General features: G+C 40.4%; 1 protein-coding gene across 1 annotated transcript in view; it reads left to right on the top strand.

Moving 5' to 3' along the window:
* The window catches only part of ELOVL6 (ELOVL fatty acid elongase 6), a 127,321-nt gene that overhangs the window by 89,195 nt on the left and 14,913 nt on the right, over nucleotides 1-23,213 (top strand). The gene's annotated exons all lie outside the window — the stretch shown is intronic.

The raw sequence follows: 23,213 nt of genomic DNA, 5'->3' as shown, positions 1-23,213 counted from the left end.
AGGGCAGCAATTACTGCGTAATCTTACACATGTGTGGAATCTTAAAACAAACAAAACAGGGGCGCCTGGGTGGCGCAGTCGTTGGGCGTCTGCCTTCGGCTCAGGGTGTGATCCCGGCGTTATGGGATCGAGCCCCACATCAGGCTCTTCTGCTATGAGCCTGCTTCTTCCTCTCCCACTCCCCCTGCTTGTGTTCCCTCTCTCGCTGGCTGCCTCTCTCTCTGTCAAATAAATAAGTGAAATCTTTTAAAAAACAAACAAACAAACAAAACAATTGCAAGCTCATAGACAGAGAATGGATTGGTGGTTGCCACAGGCAAGGGGCAGGAGGTAGGCAAGAGGACAGAAAGGTACGGACGGCAGTTATGAAGTAAGTTCCGCCTGTGAGTGTAATGTACCCCATGGCGACTACAGTTAACAGCACTCTGTTGCATGTTTGACAGTTGCTGAGAGACTAGATCTGACAAGCTCTCAGCAAAGAACAAATTTCGTAACTGTGTTGATGGATGTTAACTAGACTTATTGTGGTCACCATTTTGCAATATGTATAAATATTGAAATATTCGGTTGGACACCTGAAACTAATATAATGCTTTATTTCAATTATATCTCAATTTAAAAAAAAAAGAAATCTGACATTGATGTTATGTAATTGCAGGGGCCTTCCAAAGGCCTGCAAAGCCCCACACAATCTGGTCTTTGTTATTCTCTGACCTCCCCTCCCCTCTTCCTCTCCTCTCCTCTCCTCGCCTCCTCTCTCCCTCCCCCCCCCCACCCCCCCCCTTGCTGTTCCTTAAACATGCTAGTTAGGCTGCTCCTTCAGGGTCCTCACACTTTCCCTCCTCTGCCCAGAATGCTCCTTGTCCGGGTATTCCAAGGGCTTCTTCTTCATTGCCTCAAGTCTTGGCTCAAATTTTACCTTCTCAGTGAGAACTTCTTCAGCCTCTCTCTAAAATCACAACAGTCCCCACCACTCACTCTTTACCGCCCTTGCCTGATTTATTTTTCACCTTGGCACTTGCTACCATCTAGCCCACTCTGTGTTTTACTAATCTTGTTCATCTCCTCCTTCTGAACTATGAATGCCATGAGGTCAGGGGGTTTTGTCTGTTCTTATGCTGCATCTTTAAGGTTCAAATAGGTACTTTATATATATATGTATATATATATATATATATATACACATATATATATATATATAATTTTTTTTTAATTAAAAAGGGAAATGAACAGTTGGGGGCCTGGTAGACAGCTGTTAGTAACTCTCCCTTCCTTTTTTGGGAAGTCTTTCTTTCCAAAGTGGGAAGCAAAAATTTTCTGCTTCTCCCTTGAATCCGGAAACTACCAATTTTTATTTCCAAGAGAATAATAATTAAGTAAGTAAATGCACGATGTTTTGCTTGTTTTCTTTTTTTAAATAAAAATGTGCATTGTGAGGGAGAATTCCAAGCTGCTCTGAAAAGAACTTACTGAAAAGAAGCCAGGAAAACAAAGGTCATTCTGCTTTGCAGGTGGCACTTCGGGCTCTGGCCCGTGGGCAGGCTGGCCCCTCCTTACTTCAGGCTGGGCCGTGATCTGTACGTCACTCTGTGGCTCCAGACTTGCCTGATTTATCTATTTCCTTCCAAATTAAGGGGAAAAAACATCCACTCATTGTGTAATGATTAAGTCCAGATAGGACATAAGCTTATTATTTATGGCAGTTAGTTATAAATGTAAAAAGTTCAGGGGCGCCTGGGTGGCTCAGTTGGTTAAACATCTGACTCTTGGTTTTGGCTCAGGTCATGAACTCACAGTTGTGAGATCGAGCCCGCTCTCAGGGTCGGAGCTCAGCTCGGGGTCCGCTTGAGATTCTTTACCCCAATCTCTCTCTCCCCTTCTGCTCCTCCCCCTGCTCCCGCTCTCTCTCTCTCAAATAAATAAATAAAATCTTTAAAAAAAAAGTTTATAGAAACCTCAGACCATCACCAATATAATGCATGGAAAGAGCTGCAGATTAACGTAAGCACAGATAAAGAATGGCCTATCCTTCTGCCAGAAAGGCAATGCACTTGATAACATTTGCCTACTTATAATTGGAAATACTATTCAGTAGTATTTTCTAGTTATAAAAGTGAAAAGTCTCTCTGTATAAGACTGAAACCACGGGAAACACAGAGAGAAAGCCTTTAATCTCACTACACACAGATATTTATTGTTAATATTTTGGCACATGCCTTTCCTATAATTTAACACTAAGCCTGAGATTCTTTCATCGTAATTTTAATTCTCTGTAATCCAGTTAATATATTGGAGTTTGGACAAAAATAGGACTTCAGTAATATGTTTGTATTACTGCTGCTATAACAACTTGAAACAGCTGGCATGTAAGACATTTTAAATCATTTTACCAAAATGAATTAGAATTTAAATAGCTGGAATATGATAGCTTTTCTGAAACTTGTGTGAGAAATAGCATGAACATTCTTGAAGTATTGCATGGTAATTTAGGATATAAGTATAATAACCCCTGAAGCATTTCTTAAGGATTATTTTGAGTTAAGACTGAGTTAAGGATTAGAGTGTTTAAACTTCCTGTTTTACCTCACAAATTTTTAAGCAATCCTTTTTGTGAGCAGGGGAAAAAAAAAGAACAACCAAGCAAGAATTGTAAGATTTTGAATGAAGAATTGATTCCTTAAAAAAATGTTCAGACCTAACTTTTTTTTTTTTTTAATTTATTTATTTGACAGAGAGAGACAGCCAGTGAGAGAGGGAACACAAGCAGGGGGAGTGGGAGAGGAAGAAGGAAGCAGGCTCCCAGAGCAGGGAGCCTGATGTGGGGCTCGATCCCAGAACTCCGGGATCACACCCTGAGCCGAAGGCAGACGCTAAATGACTGAGCCACCCAGGCGCCCCCAGACCTAACTTTTTATGAAATTGCCTAATTGCATAGTCTGTAATGAATGTATCAGATGATGCTGAAATTGATAACGTTTAAAAGTTTTAAAATACTGAAGTGTAGTTGACATACCAGTAATCACCATGGTGATTCAGCAATTTCATATATCGTGCAGTTGCTCACCATGATAAGGCTCATTACCATCTGTCACCGTATAAAGTTATTATAATACTGTTGACTATATTCTCTATGCTGTACTTTTCGTACCAGTGACTTATGTATTTTATAACTGGAAGTTGTGCCTCTTAATCCCCTTCCCTTATTTTGCCCATCTCCCCACCCCCATTATTAAGTTGACTTAACCACAGTGGTAGACTGGCTGAAGGAATCCGAAAAAGGAATGACAGGGGAAAGTACTAAAAGTTTATTCTGGAGAGGGCCATACAGTGAGCAGAGAATTAATTGAAAATACTGAGAGCTGCATCTTCCTTCCCTTCGTGGCCCACATGTCCTCAAGGACAGCGGAGAACCGTAGAAAAGACGTGAGATCAGGGTTCAATAAAGAAACATTGGCCACTTACGCTAGGATTACCCACTGCTGTTAGGTACGTGAAAGGCATCCTCCTAACCACCATGCCTTTCCCATAGGAAACAACTACGGCAAGCCTCTTCTGACCTCCGTCTTTAAAGTAGTGACAGTTCTTTCTGAAAGCTGTCGATTTTTCTCCTCTGGATTTCAACCAAGAACTCCAGATAATACCTGCTCATCTGTTTTTGATGATGCCGTGGACCTGACAGGTTGCCGAGCTCTCACCTGATTTTGCATGAGAAATAGAGTGCCTGGATTTCTCCCTTACGACCAGCAATTCTTTTAGCCAGTGCTACCCGTGCTGTAACCAGTAGCCAGGTCTCCTTGCAACTCTTTCCCCACCATTTGTTTCAAAGCATTTGTAGGTGAAAATTGGCGGGGGTTGTTTGATCCCTTCTCATCATCACTCAGGACTACCTTGTCATGCTTGCGGGAGTCTGTGGTACCCAAGCAATCCTCACAGTATTCATTTCCATCCATGCTGGTTCTTACAGCTTTCAGAGTCCTAGGATTTGGAATCAAATCTATATAATGGAAATAGTTCATTGTTCACACATGGCATTTCCCTAGCAGCATAATAAAGCAATGGTTTTCTTTTCCTCCTTTCATTTCATTACTTCTGGTATAAGGGTGGACAGAGAGGTGGCCTTTTTAAATTCTTTCATTCTGGGAAGTGGATAAGCGTCACAGACTTACAAAAGATGTGCAAGGTAATTGAGTAACCCAGAGCGATTGCTCACGGATTCTAGGTATTTGTTTTAACCCAGGGCTGGAGCAGAAATCCTCAGTGCAGCTTTCCATAATTGTTTACGGTTTGAAATTATGAATCATTCGCTATTCAGGGTTGTCTTATGTGGGAGGTAGTGATCTGGGTTCTCTATAAGGGTTTAGCTTTAAACTGGATTTACACTAGGTTGGTACCTGAAAAAAAAAAAAAAAATCAAAAGAGTCCACGGCAAGACTGCAGAACTTAAGAGAGAAGAGCTGAGAAGAAAACCTAATTCTTGCCTTTAAAAAGAACCTATTTTGGACTCTAGAATTTTTGCAAACTTGAACAGACAGTCTGGCTCCCGAGATTTTACCTTAATATCTTGCAATGCTTCTTGCCACTTCGTATGTTTTTGTTGAGATGAAACCCATTTTTAATCACACCTAGGGGTGAAGGAAACGTACTTCAGTGTTCTCTAATCTGCTGATCGACATCTTTAGGATGTGTATGTAATTTTCTTTGTGCTCCAAAGGACTTCGTTCTTTGAGTTCACAGAGTAGAACTAGGTTAAAGTTTGCAGTCATTAAAAGAAAAGGCAGATTCCAGATCAAGATGGCAACAGAGGGAGATCCTGAACTGACCTCCTCCCAGGGACACACCAAATCTATCGCTACGTATGGAAGAGTTCTCTTTGAAAAAAATTCTAAGAACCAGCTGAGAGATTCCTACACATCAGGCAAATGGGAAAAAACCCACACTGAAGTTGGTAGGAGTGACTTGAGACACAGTCTCACCATAAACCCCACCCTAGGCACACTGACCCATAATCGGGAGGTCCACTGAAAACCTGGAGCTTTCCCTGCGCAGTGAAGGGTTTGAACCCCACACCAGACATCCCAATTTTTAAGACATGCTCCTGGAAGATGAGGCCCCAAAACATCTAGCTTTGAAAATCAATGAGGTTTGAGCACACAAGACCTGCAGGGCTATAGCAGCTGAGAAGCGGCCCTGAAAGGTCTTGTGTGCGTGGACTCCCCCGTCCCAGGGCCCAGTGCAGAAACAGCTGATCGGGAGGCTCATTGGCTTATTTTAAAGCATCAGACTAAGGGGCCAGCATCTAATTGAACACACATGTCAGGGCCTGCTGGGGTACTCTCCAGGGACAGAGAGCAGTGGGCACCACCCTTGTGCTCTCCTCTGCCTTGCTCCAGCCTGCAGGTGTTTCCCAGGAAGGAGCGTATGATCTTGTCTGCTGCCCCGATTTTTGTGGCTGCTGCCAGGGGACACCTCCAGGTCACCTTGCCGTGGTGACCAGCAGGTGCCTGAAGGTCTATCCCCCAGTCAGCCTGAATCTAAGTGCTGAGAGAGATCCTCCCATTTGGGACATTGATAGATCTTGGCATATCCTCAGCTACTGGGAGACATTAAAAATAAAACAGATGCTTGGATAATCACAAGGGTTTGTTAGACCAAGTGGACTTATCAGATATATACAGAACATTCCATCTAAAAACAATAGAATACACTTTCTTCTCAAGCTTACATGAGACATTTTCCAGGAGCAATAATATATTAGCCCATAACACAAGTCTTAATACACTTAAGAGGATTGAAATTATACCAAGCACCTTTTCCAAGCGAAATAGTATGACTAGAAATCAGTTACAAGAAGAAAACTGGGAAATTTGCAAATATGAAATTTGCAAACTGAATCTTACAATACATTAAAAAATCATAAAACATGGATCAAGGGGGCTGTATCTCAGGGATGCGAGGAAGTTTCAACATCCTCAAATGAATGTGATATATAACATTAACCAAATGAAGGATAAAAATGATTTAATCATTTTAAGCTGCAGGAAAAAGTATTTGACAAAATTCAATATCCACTTATGATTAAAAACTCTTAGAGTGGGCATAGAGGGAATATACCTCAACCTACTATTAAGACCATATATGGCAAGCCCACAGCTAACATTATCATCAGTGATGAAAAGCTGAAAGCTTTTCCTCTATGATCAGGAACAAGACAAGGATGCCCACTCTTGCCACTTTTATTCAATATAGTACTGGAAGTCCTAGACAGGCAGTTAGGCAAGAAAAAGAAATAAAAGACATCCAGATCAGAAAGGAAGAAGTAAAACTGTCATGCTTTGCAAATGACATGATATTGCATATAGAAAACCCTAAAGTAGGGGCGCCTGGGTAGCGCAGTCGTTGAGTGTCTGCCTTCGGCTCAGGGCGTGATCCTGGCGTTTCGGGATCGAGTCCCACATCGGGCTCCTCGGCTGGGAGTCTGCTTTTCCTCTCCCTCTCCCCTGCTGTGTTCCCTCTCTCGCTGGCTGTCTCTCTGTCACATAAATAAATAAAAAATCTTTAAAAAAAAAAAAAAAGAAAAGAAAACCCTAAAGTATCTACCAAAAACCTGTTAGAAATAATAAATGAATACAGTAAATTAGCAAGATACAAAATTGATATACAAAAATTATGTTTTTACACACTCATAATGAACTAGCAGACAGAGAAACTAAGAAAAAAAAATCCCATTTAAAATTGCATCAAAATGAATAAACTATTTAAGAATAAATTTAACCAAAGAGGATAAAGACCTACACACTGAAAACTATAAGACATTGATTTTAAAAAGTTGAAGATGCAAATAAATGGAAAGGTAATCTGTGCTTGTGGCCTGAAAGAGTTAATATTGGTGAAGTGTCCATACTACCCAAAGCAACCTATACAAATTCAGTGCGATCCCTATCAAAATTCTAATAGCATTTTTCACAGAGCTAGAACAAACAATCCTAAAATTTGTATGGAACCTCACAGGTCTCCAAATAACAGGAATCTTGAGAAAGGAGTGAAGATGGAAGCATCACACTCCCTGATTTCAAGCTATATTACAAAGCTATAGTAATCAAAGCAATATGATATCGGCATAAAAACAGACACATAGATCAGTACACAGAATAGAGAGCCCAGAAATAAACCCACACATATATGGCCAATTAATTTATGGAAGAGGAGCTGAGAATATTCAGTGGGTCTGGGAAAACTAGATAGCCAAATGCAAAAGAATGAAACTGGACTGCTATCTTACACCACACACAAAAATTAAAATGGATTAAATACTTAAATATAAGATCTGAAATCATGAAACTCCTGGAAGAAAACACAGGCAGTAAGCTCTTTGACATTGGTCTTAGCAATGATTTTTTTGGATCTGAAACCGAAAGCAAGGGCAACAAAAGCAAAAAATAAACAAGTGGGGCTACATCAAACTAAAAAACTTTTGCACAGCAAAAAGACCATAAACAAGATGAAAAAAAAAAAACCTACAGAATGGAAGAAAATATTTTCAAATCATATATCTGATAAGGGGTTAATATCCAAAATATATGAAGGTCATAAAACTCAATAGCAAAAAAAAAAAAAAAAGCAATCCAATTAAAAAGTGAGCAGAAGATCTGAATGGACATTTTTCTGAAAAAGACGTACAGACGGCCAACAGACACATGAAGAGGTGCTCAACATCACTCATCAGGGAGATGGAAAATCAAAACCACAATGAGATAGCCATTCACTCTTGTTAGAATGGGTATTAGCAAAAGGCAAGAAGTAACAAATGTTGGTGAGCTTGTGGAGAAAGGGAACCCTCGTGCCTTGGTGGTGGGAATGCAAATTTGCTGCAGCCACAGTGGAAAACAGGATGGGGGTTTCTCAAGAAATTAAAAATAGAACCACCATATGATATAGCAATTTCTTTTTTAGAATATTTATCCAAAGAAAATGAAAACATTAGTTCAAAAAGATATAATGTACCTTATGTTGATCGTAGCATTATTCACAACCCCAAGATCTGGAAGCAACCTGTGAAGAGTTTATTGATCCTCATTCTATTAACCCCTATAATATATTCTATAATTCTTCCTTCCAGTCACAAACACAAGCTAAGATTACAAATGGAATTGTATTTAAAGTGGTTCTAAAGAACAAAATTCAGATTTTGTTGTTTCAAGGACTGCTTCTTGTGGCTTATGAGGGAGCGGCTGTGTCACTGTTCTCCTGAATCTCTGTCTTGAGCACAGAGTATGATTCGCTATCATGTCTCGAATCAATACATGACTAGGTGGATAATATATCTTGCAAGCAATATGTCGTATCCATATGTGCAGAATTTTATTGGTGATGGGCAAAAACTTCATCTTTTTAAGAGTTGGTTGATAGAAATATGAATAAAGGGCACCCCATTTCTACTTGCTATTGCTGTACCCCGACTTTATATAGAAAGCAATATACGTTCTCATTTTGACTCCTATCAAATATTCAAGCCACAACACCAGGATGTCGGTTTTGGCGCAATCGAATTCCATACACGGTTCCACTGGAACCTTTGAGTAGGAGCGAGTGAAGAGACTGGAAGCTTGTAAACGTAGGGGTCAGGGTCATCTCGGCCTGCCAATCCATTATTTCTTGTTGCCTTAAATACTTCTAGGCAAAGCCCATCAGATGTTTTACGAATCCTAAATAGATCTATAATTTTACGCCCTTCAAAAAAATTAATTAAACCATGTATTTGGAATCTTTATTTAAAGAGGCAGAAAACTCCTCTTTCATCCCACTATAAATTTTAAATGATTATTTCTTAATGCAACTTAAGTAACTATACAAACAAGGGAAAGGGTGAGTTTCACTGATGTGACATTAACAGCAGGTGCGTGCTAAGAAACTCATTCAGGAAATTTTATAGAATGAAGAGGAGTGTCAGAGACAGCTGGGCTTGCGAACCACCGGAAGTCTTTTATTGTTTCCTGAATTGGACCACGTCCAAAAGGGAGAATAATTACTCTTCCTAACTGCCAGGTTTTCAGGCTTTCAGATAACCCTGGTCTTGTTGTAGTAAAGAAATGTGAGCCAAGGTGCAAGAATAGCGACTGAATTTTATAAAAAATACTTCTAAGGGAGCAGTTTTCTCAGAGTGGTCTGTTTGCTTTAACTAACAGAATATGAAATAAAAGACGACTTTATCGAAACCACAAAAAATAAAGGAGAGAGAAAAGTCAGACTTATTATGCAGTCTTAGGCTTTACAGTAATATAAGAGCTAACTAAGGATTTCAACCCGACTTCTTTGGGACTTGTAAGTTATCGATGAAAACCTTTGTGGGAGGAGAGGGACGGGAAGTAGTTCTTAATATGAAATGGAAAATTTTTATCCTGAAAACTCTTCATTTTCCAAAAAATTTTTGGATTACTCTGATTGAAAGTGAACATGTCCCCTCTGCTGACAATAGAGAAGAAATCCTAGGTCTTGCTCTAAATTTCCAAACCTAAAACCAATTTAGATGATATATGCTAGGTGCTTTACTATACTACCTTAATCATCCTCACAACAGACCTACGAAGGAAATACCACTAAAAAGTGTCACATTTTTGGAGATAGAGGAGTTCCTTGAAAATTTCAAAATATTCAAATATTTCAGAACTTTCATAATTCAAAATCTGTTTTCCCATAGGAATAATTTTATTTTCTTAAATCTATATTTAAAAAATAGGTAATACCTTTATTTATCTATTTATTTTTAATTAAGCTCTATGCCCAAAGTGGGGCTTGAACTCCAAACCCCACCATGAACAGTTGCCTGCTTTATCTACTAAGCCAGCCAGGGGCCTTCCCCACAGGAATAATTTTAAACACAACAATGAATGCATCCCTAATAGTAACTTCTCATTGTGTTTAAGTTCTGTTTCTTCATTCCAAAGTTCTTGGGTTCTGACACATGTTTCTCTGTTCTACCCCCCACTTAATTAATACTTGGATGGTATTGTTATAATTTACCAGCAGGGATTGTTAAAGTAACAGTCAGTAGTCTCCAAAAACCACGCACGGGACTTCTGAGGCACCTGAAGAAGGGCGTAGTTCAGAAGATGCTGTCCAGACGTGGTATTTCTGTTTCCCACTAACGTGATACTCTCGTGTGGCAATATTATAATTTATATCAGTTTGGCCGTCAGCTTTGAAATTATGTCATTCTCGAGTACATTTTATATGTAGGGCACTCATATTCTTTCAGATTTTACATGTCACACGTGTCCTTATTAATACTGTATATACCAGTATTTCAAAACGTTATGATTCACCTCTATGTAAAATGCAACTGTGTCCCTATTGGCAGATGAAGCAACCAACGTTTAGTGGTTAAGAAATTTACCTACAGGGGCGCCTGGGTGGCTCAGTTGTTAAGCGTCTGCCTTCGGTTCAGGTCATGATCCCAGGGTCCTGGGATCGAGCCCCGCGTCCGGCTCCCTGCTTGGCAGGAAGCCTGCTTCTCCCTCTCCCACTCCCCTGCTTGTGTTCCCTCTCTCACTGTCTCTCTCTGTCAGGTAAATAAATAAAATCCTTGGGGGGAAAAAAAGGAAATTTACGTACAGACACACAGTTTATAAGTAACAGGATCAGAATTAGTTGGTCTGACCCATAACCCGTGTTCTTTGCTCAATGCATGCTGTTTACTTAACCAGCAAGGTCAAAATTAAAGGTGCCAGCTCCAGACAGTCTTTGTGACCTCCAAAAAGGGGAATGGGAAAAAGGGAGAGGGGTGGAATATGATTTTCTAAACCAGGGAAGGAGGAGAAACTTTGCTGAGTTTCTCAAGCTGTAAGCGGAAGACCATTTGCATCAAAAGCCTTGGCATGTCTAGTAAAACTTCCCATTTCTGGGTCTTCCGCCAAAGCTATTAAATTGGAGCCTGGAAATCTTCATTTTTTCCTAACCTCCATGGCTCACTGTAATTAAAATTCTCATATAATTTCAGGCATCTGACATGCTCCTTGACCACTATGCTCTCCCAAATTGAGAGACTCCCTACACTGACAATCCCTGTTAAATAATTAGAGATTTGGGGGAGAGCTTCAGTAGCTAAGAAGTCCAGTGCATGATACACTCTGGGGAGGCATCAGACTGTGACCCTGATCAATCATGGCATACTTGATCCTTACTCATGCATTTCTTATTTTGTCTCTGACCTTTTTATAGCCATTTTATCCAGCTCCATGGACTATTAACTGGGCTCTTGCACCTGAAATAACACCAGTGTCTGGTAACCCTTCATGAGGGCATCATATCTCAGTCATCTTCCTGGTCGGCCTAATGCCATCTCCACAGAGCTGTGAGAAGCAAAGCAAGCCCCCAAAAGGCATCTCGTGGTTCTTCTAAGACTTTCTGTGAGCAAAAGGTCTCCATGCCTCTAGCTTCTCCCACCCCACATCCCTCCTTTCACATACAGATATGATTTGCCACATGTCTTGAGTCCCTGTTTCATATCAATCTGCAGTTTCTTCTTTGGATGTCCCATCATGCCTCACGTTCTACCTGATCTGACACAGAATTTTACAAAAAAAGTTCTTAGCCAGCCCTTTAACTCAGTAACTCCACTGCTGAGAATCTATCCCAAGGAAATAATTCAAAATAACGATTTTTTTAAACTAAGTTAACTCACTTGTGTAGTCCCTGCCCAAATCAAGATCAATTTCAGAACTCCAGAAGCTTCTCTCTGTGCTCCTTCCCAATTATTATTTCCCCAAAAGTAACTGCTAGGCTGACTTCTATCAGATCAATTTTACCTATACTGAACTTTCAGATGAACAGTATACAATTTGTTCTCTTGTGTGTCTGGATTCCTTAACTCAGCACTATATTTGTGAGAATTATCTATGTTTCTGCGTGTAGCAATAGTTCCTTCGTTCTCTTTACTGTATAATACTTCATTTATTTTATTTCACTCTCGTACAGACAGACCTTTGGTTTGTTTCTTCTTTGGAGGTAGGAATAATACAACTGTGAACATTTTTATGCCTGTCTTTAGTGTGCAGTATGTTGGCCTTTCTGTTGGGTATGCACCTAAGAGAGGATTTGCTCAGTCAGAGGGTTTAGCTTTTTTCTTTTCTTCTTCAGAGGGTTTAGCCTTAGTAGCTTTCTGCCAAAAGGTTTGTCCCAATTTACACTTCCACCATCAGCATGTGAAAATTCCAGTTGCCCCCCATCCTCACCAACACTTGGTATTGTCGGTTTTTCTTAATTTTAGCAATCCTGGTGGGTGGCTTGGTAGTTTCTTCTTTTAAAATAAACCAGCTGTCTAGATGCATGAAGTCTCTGGAAACATCATTTTTCCACCTGCCGCATTTGTCAGCAGCTCTTAGGATCATCCACACCGCGAGGAATAATAAAGGTAGTAGCCATAGCTAGAATAAATTTTTTAAATGAATAAACCCAGATGGAAACAATCTGATAAAATCAGTTTTCTAAAGGGATATCTGTGCTCTCGGATTTTGCTCATGTTAGGCACCATATTCTCGTTTCAATGTTCTAGTAAGATTGACTGGTTCCGATATTTACATGGAACAGTACCTGAAGGGGTTCCTTAATTTAAGATGTCTAAGGAGCTGCTAAAGAGCTTTGTGGATGACACCCTATCACATATAGTTATAGATACTAAATTATAGAATTTGTTCTGATTTCATCCTCTTCCTCTCGTGCTTCATAGTATTTTTGTCCCAACACATTGCACTCATGTTTGCCTCTCTTTTCTTCCATCCTCATCACAAATTCACTTTTACTTTTAAGGAAATTCAATTTATAGCTTCAAGTTCTGAGTCATCAGCAGGCAATTTCTTCAATTCTGTTGGTGTTGACACTGGCCGTGACTGCAGTACCGTTGCTCGGTTTCCTAGCGTGCTTGTACCGTGTTACCATCTCTGTCGTCATCCTTCCGTGGAACTCCACCCACACCTGCAATAATTTTGATCAAGTTAGTTTTCATTCTATCATCTCTTCATTGTTGGAAGCTTTGATATACTTCAGGAAATAATTTTTGCATTTTTATCAAAGGCCTCTGTTGCTTCCATTTGGACTTTTGGGTTTGTCTTTGGTTCCAGTATTTTAAAAGTCATTTCACTAGAAAATCCACCTAATTGGTATTGTTGAAGTGACTGCTCAAAGTATGGGAGTTTGGACTAGGAGACATCTAAGGCTTTTTCCAGTACTCTTGATTAGGGAAATTTGCTCCCAGAGTAATAAAAATTGGACAGTATGAGATTTTGGCTTGAGCTCACTTCTTTGGTTTTACCCCAACCCATTAGAGACAGAACTCATGAGCATAAAGCTTTTAATGACATAAAGGACCTGATGGGTCAGTCACAGTTCCAGCTCCAGGAGACAAAGGACTAGGGCACAGCTTGACCTAGGGATCCAGTGGAAGGCCTAAGGTTGAGGTCATTGGATGGAGGACAACTGTGGAGCTCATTCCACCACTTCCTTCAGGTCTTTGCTCAGATGTCACCATATTACTAAGGTTTCCATCTATATATATGGAAATACCATGCAATATATAAAAATAATAAAACAGCAAGCTCAATCCCCACCCGGTCCTCCCTAATCTATCCTATCATCCATCACCTGGCATAGTATATATTTCCTGACATACTATCTCTGTCCCTGCTTTAAAATGTAAGCTCCATGAAATGCAAGACCTATCTGTTGAGTTTACTCTTGTATCCCAGTATCTAATGACTTATCAATATTCTTTTTAAATTTCTCCAAGTCCTAAAATTTTAGGCCCCTCCCTCACCCAAAATAGTGCCTGGTATATACAAAATTGGTTGAATGAATGAATGATTAAAAGCCCCTGCCCCTTCCCTGTCTGGAATTCTTCAGAGACTTAGACTATGTACAATTCTACCAGTTGAAAATTTCTCTAACTCCCCAGAAAGAGTACGGGAGTTTCGTTAAATCTCTCCTTTGATCCCATTGTCTTCTGATGTCTAATCGAGAAATTATATAGAAATGGAGAAGCAAAAGAATCTGTATTTTGAAACTCAAAGTTTTGAAGGGCCATAGGTTACAGGAAAGGAAAGGAGCAAGGACAAAGGAGAAAGCCAGAAGTGAGGCTGGAAATGCCAAGCACAAACCACCAACCTTCCACTTGTGTTCTAGGCTGTATCTTTTTATTTTCCTTCTAAAACATCAGATGGAAACAAGCTCTTCCTCCAGAAGAGAGAAAACCCCTAAAACCTCAAGGACACCATCTTATTTGCTGGTATGGCTGGGAGATCAAGGGACAGAGATGGAGGCAATCCCCCTCGTTCCTCCACACTCACATGTAAGGATGAAGTAAGAAGGCCTTCTTCCTATGGAAGTTGACATAGGCCTGAGGAGTTTAGGTACGCATGATAAAGCCATTTGGAAAATTCAATAGCCTGAGGATCTGTGAAGCAAGAGAAAGCAAGCAAGGTGCCTAGACTTTTTGAAACCTGTGTTTGTATTACCAATCCTATTCCTAATCATAAATGTCACAACGAACAAAATATCCATTGATCTTCTATTATTTACAGTTGCCTAAGGGCCATGGCTAATTCCCAAACACAACTTCCTGTCTTATGTATCACACACTTTTTTTTTTAAAGATTTTATTTATTTATTTGACAGAGATAGAGACAGCCAGCAAGAGAGGGAACACAAGCAGGGGGAGTGGGAGAGGAAGAAGCAGGCTTCCAGCAGAGGAGCCTGACATGGGGCTCGATCCCAGAACGCCGGGATCACGCCCTGAGCCGAAGGCAGACGCTTAACCGCTGTGCCACCCAGGCGCCCCTGTCTCACACACTTTTAAGATAATTTGTGAAAGCACACTTAATGCCATTTTAAGCTTTTTCTGCCTTAAACATTTAAAATAAAATTCCTCTGTGGAAAGAATCCTCATAGGATAGAAGTGGTCAAGATGCCGAGCTAATCCAGGTGCAAGGTGTTCCGACTACCAGCTTCTATGAGCTCAGCGGCACATGTGTTATAGAAACATGAAAGATGGAAATCTTTCCATAAACCTGTGGTCCCAACCAAGAGAGTGAATGGGCTTGACATTTTTTCCAGTATTAAAGCAGGAAATCTGAGCTTTAATGCACCCTGTATTGTTTTTGGTGGCATTGTTGTTTTCAATTGTTAATCTGTTAGTAGTCCGATAGGATTCCTTCCTAAGAGACGTATGTCTACATAGATGTCTCTTCTTGAATGTTACCAAAATATTGTCATTAAAATCTAACAGATTGACCTTAAATAATTTTTTTGTGAGGGGGGCGCCTGGTTGGCACAGCAGTTAAGCGTCTGCCTTCGGCTCAGGGCGTGATCCTGGCGTTATGGGATCGAGCCCCACATCAGGCTCTTCCACTATGAGCCTGCTTCTTCCTCTCCCACTCCCCCTGCTTGTGTTCCCTCTCTCTCTGTCGAATAAATAAATAAAATCTTTAAAAAAAAAATTTTTTTTGTGAGGAAGAAAGAAAAGCACAAAAATGAGCAGACTAATCGGACAGTTTAAGCATGTTCCTAGCCCTTAAAAGTTCACAGAACCCAGTTACTATGAGTGTGTGTGCTTAGAAATTAGATGGCCAATGAGAATGACATAGTCAGGAAAAAATTTGTTGATGAAAGAGAGATAGTAGCGATATCAATAATAATGTTTTACTGTCCTCAAGTCAGTGATTTTTAACATTCATCAGCTTAGATAATCCTCAGGATAACTTTTGATGTGGGCAGAATATCAGACAGTGCCATCTCCATTTTATAAGGAAAGTGAGAAGACTTATGAGATTACGGACATTGAAAGCACATAGCAGGTGAAGGAGACGAGATTAGGAATCTGGTTGTCATATTTTCTTGGCCTAACACCAGGCTGCCTTTCTGATAATACCTTAAACTTCTAGATGATGCCATAGTTACTAGAAATATTTTCACATGTATTGTCTCAATGGGTCTTTTATTTTACTAGTGTATTAACATTTTATTAAGTCCTTACTACATTAATAGTCTTCTTGAGGGATGTGTAGGTCTTATTTAATTGGATCAAGAGAGGTGAAATTTAATGTATAAAACTTTTCATAGGCATATTAAATAAGCAGGCATTTTGGACATTTTCACTTTTTGCTGCTAGTTGATAACAAACTTGTCCCGTTTGAACTCTCTGCAGAAAAATTTGGATTAATAGGAAAAATGGAAATGGGAAGCAAGCCAAGATCTGTAGAAAAATTAAGGAACAAAGTGAATTTTTCTTCTCTAATTAGACTAGTATACACAAATGTATTAAAATGTGCTTATCTGTGCTATGATTTTTGTTTCTAAAATTGTTTTGTGATTAAATTGGGGCCACGAGTTCCTATTACCTTGCTGTGCTGGACTATGGAGGCTTTGGTTTGGCTGTTGAGGTGCAGGAGAGGAGAAATTCTCAGGCTGCTGCTGCTTCTTTTTTTTTTTTTAACTTTTTATTTATTTGAGAGAGTGAGAGAGAGAGAGAGCATGAGTGGTGGGGAGGGGCAAAGGGAGAGACAGACTCCCCGCTGAGCAGGGAGCCAGATGTAGGGGCTCCATCCCAGGACCCTGGGATCATGACCTGAGCCGAAGGCAGACACTTAACTGACTGAGCCACCCAGGCGCCCCCATTCTCAGGCTTCTTCGAGTAAAAGGAAATTCATGAAGTGGAGGTGAGAGGCTCCCAGAACAGACCATTTGGCTGCTCCTAAATGTCAGGGAAGCCATGCCAGCATCTTGGCGATTCTAGGATGGGAGATTCTGAATTGGCCACTGGTTTAGGGACTGTTACATGCTGCCAAGGGTTTCTTCTGGGGGAGATGAGCTCTGCAACGTAGTCACTGCCAAGCACTTGCCCGCACGACCCATCTCAAGGGTGACCCATCTGGGCACCAACGTTTCAGCTGAAGAGTTTACTATTGAGTTTCACCTGCAACACAAATTCCCAACAATTTCTAGGAATAACAGTACGAAGGATTTTTACAACTGCCACTTTTTAGCGGCAGAGTTCATGTTCTGAGATCACCGGCCAGCTGCTAAGAACTAGGCCTTCTAGCAAGTCAGTAGCTATCATCGAATGTCTTCAGTCCATATCTGTTTGTCTGTCCAATCCCTCTAACTTCATAATGCTGGTGGTGAATTAATCTCATTTGAGAACTTCTGTATTTCTGATGCAAAGGACTCGGGTGATGGGGAGGCTGACTCTCAGAGCCCTTATCACATAAAGTTCACCCGACAAAGAGCTCGCCAGCTGTTTCAGGCCCTGTAATTCTTTGGAAAATTCCCCAGAAATTTCTCTGGAGGGCTGTATAACCCTATCTTTAAAAAAAATACTAACAAAGGATGATTTAGAAAGGAATATCTTTTCTTTTCCTATGATCTCTTTTCAGTAGTGGTATTTGAGTGATCTCTTTTTTTTTTTTTAAGATTTTATTTATTAGAGAGAGAGCGTGCACAAGCAGGGGGGAGGGGCAGAGGGAGAAGCAGACTCCCCACTCAGCAGGGAGCCCAAACAGGGCTCTCTTCCCAGGACTCTGAGATCATGACCTGAGCTGAAGTCTGACTGAGCCACCCAGGCACCCCTTGAATGATCATCTTAAAAATGAAACTCTTTCTGATAGTAGTGAGATTTGATTCAGGGCCTATCACCTAGGAGGCATTCATACTTAATATTTATAAAATGAATATTGTTCAGATTTACTTTCTTTGGTTTGTCTTGTGATTAGAGTAATTCAATTACTGTGAACACCTATGAAAAATAACAATGTGCTGCCTAGAAAGGTTGTAGAAATTTATCTAATGGATTTTTAGATCAATAAGCCCAAATGAACCGGCATACACAGAGCCGCACTTTTATGACTTCTATTTCCTCCCTTTCTTATAGTTACTACATGAGTTCACAGAAGTTTAGGGCTGAAATCCTTAAGGACATTTCCAGTCCCTAAATTTAAGGATGTGGAAAACTGAGATTGGAATAACTTTTTCTCTTTTCTTTTCTTCCCCCGCCCCCCCCGCTCTCTTTCTTTATTTTCTTTCTTTCTTCCCTTCCTCCCTTTTTATTTTCTTTGTTTTGGGATTGGGTTGTTTTTACAGTTTTTACAGTGTTGACCTTAAAAAGATAAAAGAGCCAGCTATTTTACCAGCACAATGAGTTTACTCGGGAATAGCAGAGAATTGCAATTCAGGACACCCAAACCATAGGCAAGTCCAGAGAGTGGAGAGGGGCTTATTATACAGCGGAAAGGAGGAAGCTGGGAGGAGCTGTTATGGCCTCTCATTGACTGAGCGTGGCGGTTTCTCATTGGCTGGGCTGTTGTTAGACCAGGAGAAATTCTTCCTTTCTCCTGCTCGAATATGTAAAGTAAGCTTCATCTTGTTGGGGTTGGGGAAATGCCGGGTCTGCTTCTAACCACAGGGAGTATGTGTGAGAGCATCCCCTGCAGGGCTTCTGGACCTTGTTTTTAAAGAAATTTCCTTTATTTTTACTGCAGATAATGTTATATTTCAGTTCAAGTACTCTCCCAAAAAAATTTCATTTATCGTCCCCCAGAAAAAAAGGTTTGGTTTCCTCATGTGCCTGTGAAACCTAGTTAAGACTGTGCAATGGAGGAGCGCCTGGGGGGCTCAGTGAGTTAAGCATCTGCCTTTGGCTCAGGTCATGATCCCGGGGTCCTGGGATCAAGCCCCACATCGGGCTCCCTGCTCAGCGGGAAGCCTGCTCTACCTGTCACACTCCCCTTGCTTGTGTTCTCTCTCTCGCTCCCTCTGTCTATCAAATAGATAAAATCTTAAAAGAGAGAGAGACTGTGCAACGGAGTTAGTGGGGCAATGCTATTAATCTTAGCACTGGAATTATCACTGTCCTAATAAATGTGTAATATTCCAAAAGGGATTAAGAATTTTTTCAAAGGAAGAAAGTTTTTTATAGAAACAAGATGACTAACCACTACTGTGATCTTGGTGAGGTTTTTGGCTTTAACACTTATCTTTGCTACACCCCACATTTATTTTTAGGTTCCTTTTAGTTCATACAACTCACCTATCTTAATTTTCCGCAGAACTTAATTAGGTTCACTACTGGTGGCACTTTAATCTCCCTGTTCCCACTGTAAAAGTCCAGAAACCAACACATCGTTCTTTCCAAATGTAGTTGAAAGTTGCGGGCCAGTCTCCACTTGCCCTGGAAGGCATTAGACAACATCCGCATCGGTGGTTGAATAAAGAAGATAAGGCAAAGGCAGAAAACATACGCATCAAAAGACATTAATTTTATGGAATTTAGCAGAACTCTAAGGCTTAAAATTCAGGGACGAGGGTTCTCCTCCAGCACAGCGCCGAAGCATAGTCAAGTAACTTTCTTCGTCAGCTGCCTGAACAGTTTCATCCAAAGGTTCATGAAGAAAGAAAGATGAGCGAAGGAGGGGGACAGGCAGGAAGGCGTCTTGGAGTGTGAAATCTCCAGAATGTCCGTAACTCAGACCCGTTCACACCTCCATATCGGAGGTTCTGAGTCAGCTGGTTGGAGATGGGTCCTAGACATTAGAATTGTTTTAGCCCTTTTTGGTGATTGTAATATACAATCAGGCTGAGAACCATTATGCTAAAGAAAAGCCTGGTAGGGAGTCCGGTAGTAGCACTGGAGCTGTAGTCAGAAGATTCTGGTACTTAGTAACTGGTTGCCCTTGGGCTAGACCCTTCCCTTCCTGTGCCTACGTCTTTTCTCTATAACCAGGATAGTGGTGCTCCATGAAGTTGTAAAAATCAAATTTCATAATAGAGGAGCTCAATAAAGTTCTTCAAATGTGAAATACTATGCCAGTGTCTAGCACAATGCTCTCACAAAGTCAAGTATTTGTCAGCCAGAATTGAAGCTGGCATCGTGTGGCCACGTTCCACTCTGGCCCTGATGGGGCTAAGGTTACTAGTGTTCCAAGGAGATGAAATTCCTCTATCTCACATTAAAACAGAATAACACTAGCTCAAATAATAGTGAAAGAAACTCCTGTCTGTTTTATGAGACACAGTGCAATCTTAGAATTTCAAATTCAAATTAAAATGTTATGAGTTCTATAGCCAGTATTATGTTTCTTCGGGGAAATTCTAATTGAGATCTATTATGGTACTATTTGTCCTTACCATTATTATTTTTTAATCTCCCCACCCCTCTTGCCTCCCCAGTCTGCCAGGCTGGTTTTTATCAGGTTTTTTTTGTTTTTGTTTTTTTAATTTGAGCCAGTATTTCTCTGCCTTGTCAGATACCTGGAGCAAGTGTGTTATATCCGAGTTGCACACTCCACATGCAAGGACTGTACCCCATAGTATTATCTAAGCAATATTCAGACCCATGGGGCTTTTCCTTTTTTTAATGCTTAGATTCATAAGTTAAGAGAATAAACTGATACATCAGAAAGTGAACTGAAGTCAACCCATTCCATCAAACATTAAATAAGAACATCGGGTTGAGACTGATGTTTTCCGACTTAGGGAGGGGATTTGTGGTGAGTGGAGAGAGCAGTGTTAGAGGGCGCGCCCACCTTCTGTTTGTCTGTCAGGGAACCATGTTACCCGCTAAGATACCTTCTCTGTAGTCTCCGCAAGACTTTCCTCACCTACAGCTTCCTTGAAGCCTTTAGTTCTGATGGATTCTGCCTTGCAATATGTAACATTGTAATTAGGAGTTCGTGAATATCATTATCTGTGATACTATTTAGCAATTAGGAACCATCACGAGAAATGCAGTGGAAGCTACTCTTGCTTCAAGACTTAAGTGAAGGTTCCCCACAGAGGCCACATGTATCCTCCCCCTCCTGTTCTCAACTAGGCTCGGTATTTCTACTCAGTACTTTTACTCAGTTTTAAATGATTCATTTCTGGTCTTCTTCCTGACTGTTATTGGCTGTCTGATTCCCCTGTAGACTAAAAACTCCATCTAGTATGTCTGACTGAGGAGCAAAGCACCCATTATCTTAGCCACATTTAAACTTGTAACATATCCTTTTCTATTCAGAAAAAAAATCCCAAGGTTTATTTAGCATCAGATCATAAATATTAGAAATGGGCCCTAAAAATTGGGTTTCTGATAGCTTCTGACAAAGAGCAATAACGTGGCTACCGTAAAACAAAATTTGAGTAGGAATCACTGTTAATAGTTTGAAGGGTTTTTTCCATAAATATCTTTACAGCCATCAGTACATGTATATGTAACCTTAAAACCTTTTTAAAATGTACCCCGGTGGGATCATACCATACAGAACGTTTTGCTCCTTATATTTTTCACTTCATCGTCTTGCACCTTGGAGCTTTTCCATGTCCGCACCTGAGACAGATGTGCCCGGCACACTCTAGAGTTGTATTGTATTCGTTGTAATTTATTTAACCCTTCTCATATCAGTGGGCTTTTACATTTTGTTCGAGCCATCTTTTCTATCTTACAAAACATGCAGTACGGTATATTTTTGCAAGTATGCCTAAATGGTATGTTGTGTTTCCAACAATGGAAGTACTATGCCAAAATTTTCAATTTTGATATATATAATATGCAATTTTAGCCTCATGTGTCTTGGTGCACAAGTTGTTTGAGAGGCTTTCTAATGGGGGTGTCGGGTTGAACATTCCAATCAAGACAAATGAAACAAGCGAGTCAAACCTAGAAATGATCACTGGGTGAGAGGTGAAATTGGACGCTCTAGTTAGTGAATGAGTAGGGGAAGTAAATTATTAAAAACTACAATGTATATTCCCATTTAACCGCTAATTTATTGGGCAAAAAAGTGCATACCTTGATGGTTTGTTATATTATTATTATTATTATTATTATTATTGAAAAATGTATTTTTAACACAGGCTACATAGTAGATCCACCCTAAGGAGACGTTTTCTGTTAAGGATGCCTGTCATCAGCTGTGGAAAGGTTTTAGAAGCAGGGTTGCACTTTATCAAGAGAAACATGACGTGACATGGAGACGCTATTAACCCCATATCACAATCACCTCTCGAATGTAAAGCCATCAGGTTGGATTTTGGGGTTGTTGTTAATTTGCTTTCACCTGTTCTGGGATCACTGAATATTCTTCCTACTCTGAAAACTGTCAGAGTCTATGACAAATGGTCATTCAGGTTTTGCTATCAGGAGAATCAGTGACCCCTCCTATGTTAGTAGAGTTGCTGCTGTTGGATCAGCAGTTGTCATGTTTTGACAACTGACAACATCTCACACTTTTTCCCCTTCTTCTGATTATAGGGTACAAGTACAGTAGAACATTTTCATTGCCCAATCCTAAAAGTAGTTGCACCTTTGGCTATTGAGTCAGAGGGTGAGGGATTCGGGTGGTTGGCACTTCAGAAAAAAAACCTTCCAGAAACCCCTGTTTCGATTCCAAAACACCTTGCATTTAAGTTGAGGGCCAATCAGGGAACAATGTAAAACTGATTTTATCTACTATTGATGTTCAGTTGAAATAATTGAAAGGATTATTGAGGATTCGTACCTCAGAGTCTTTCTGCCTGGAGCAGAATTCTGGAACTCAGTAGTTATTATTGACATTATTCCACTTTGACTTCCTGGTGGTGGTAAAATTGGAGGGCTGGAATACAGAGTTACTCAAACTTTTCTCAAGTTGATAAATGATTAGGCCTCGTGGTAAGAGCCTGGATTTGGAAGAAGATTCACCATGGCTCTCACACTTTTTTAGGAAGGATTCCAATACTTTACTTGTGAAAGGAAAAAACTAATACAACCTGCAAATGAGAACTTGTTTTCCAAACTTTTACTCTAAATGTTTCAACATCTGTGTAATGGATTACGTTATATATCCAAAGAAGAATCCCAACCAGGCGTACATGCCCTGTCTCCCAGTCCTTTCTACTAGTATTGGTGCCTGGATGTCGTCATGGGCTGCTGACCAGGGATTAGGGTTATATCTCAACTTCACACTAAAAAATTCATGTAAAGCCTTACAAGCTAGTACAATTGTGATTGTTTGGTCATTATATCAATTGTAGCTAAGCCCCCATTAAAAAATTTTTTAGGGGTACCTGGGTGGCTCAGTCGTTAAGTGTCTGCCTTTGGCTCAGGGCGTGATCCCAGAGTTCTGGGATCGAGCCCCATGTTGGCCTCTTCCGCTGGGAGCCTGCTTCTTCCTCTCCCACTCCCCCTGCTTGTGTTCCCTCTCTCGCTGGCTGTCTCT

Source organism: Ursus americanus, chromosome 13 (genome assembly GCF_024610735.1).
Source record: "Ursus americanus isolate L20-20 chromosome 13, mUrsAme1.1.p, whole genome shotgun sequence".
NCBI lineage: Eukaryota > Metazoa > Chordata > Mammalia > Carnivora > Ursidae > Ursus > Ursus americanus.
The sequence above is the reverse complement of the archived record's forward strand: the minus strand, read 5'-3'. Positions and strand labels throughout refer to the sequence as shown.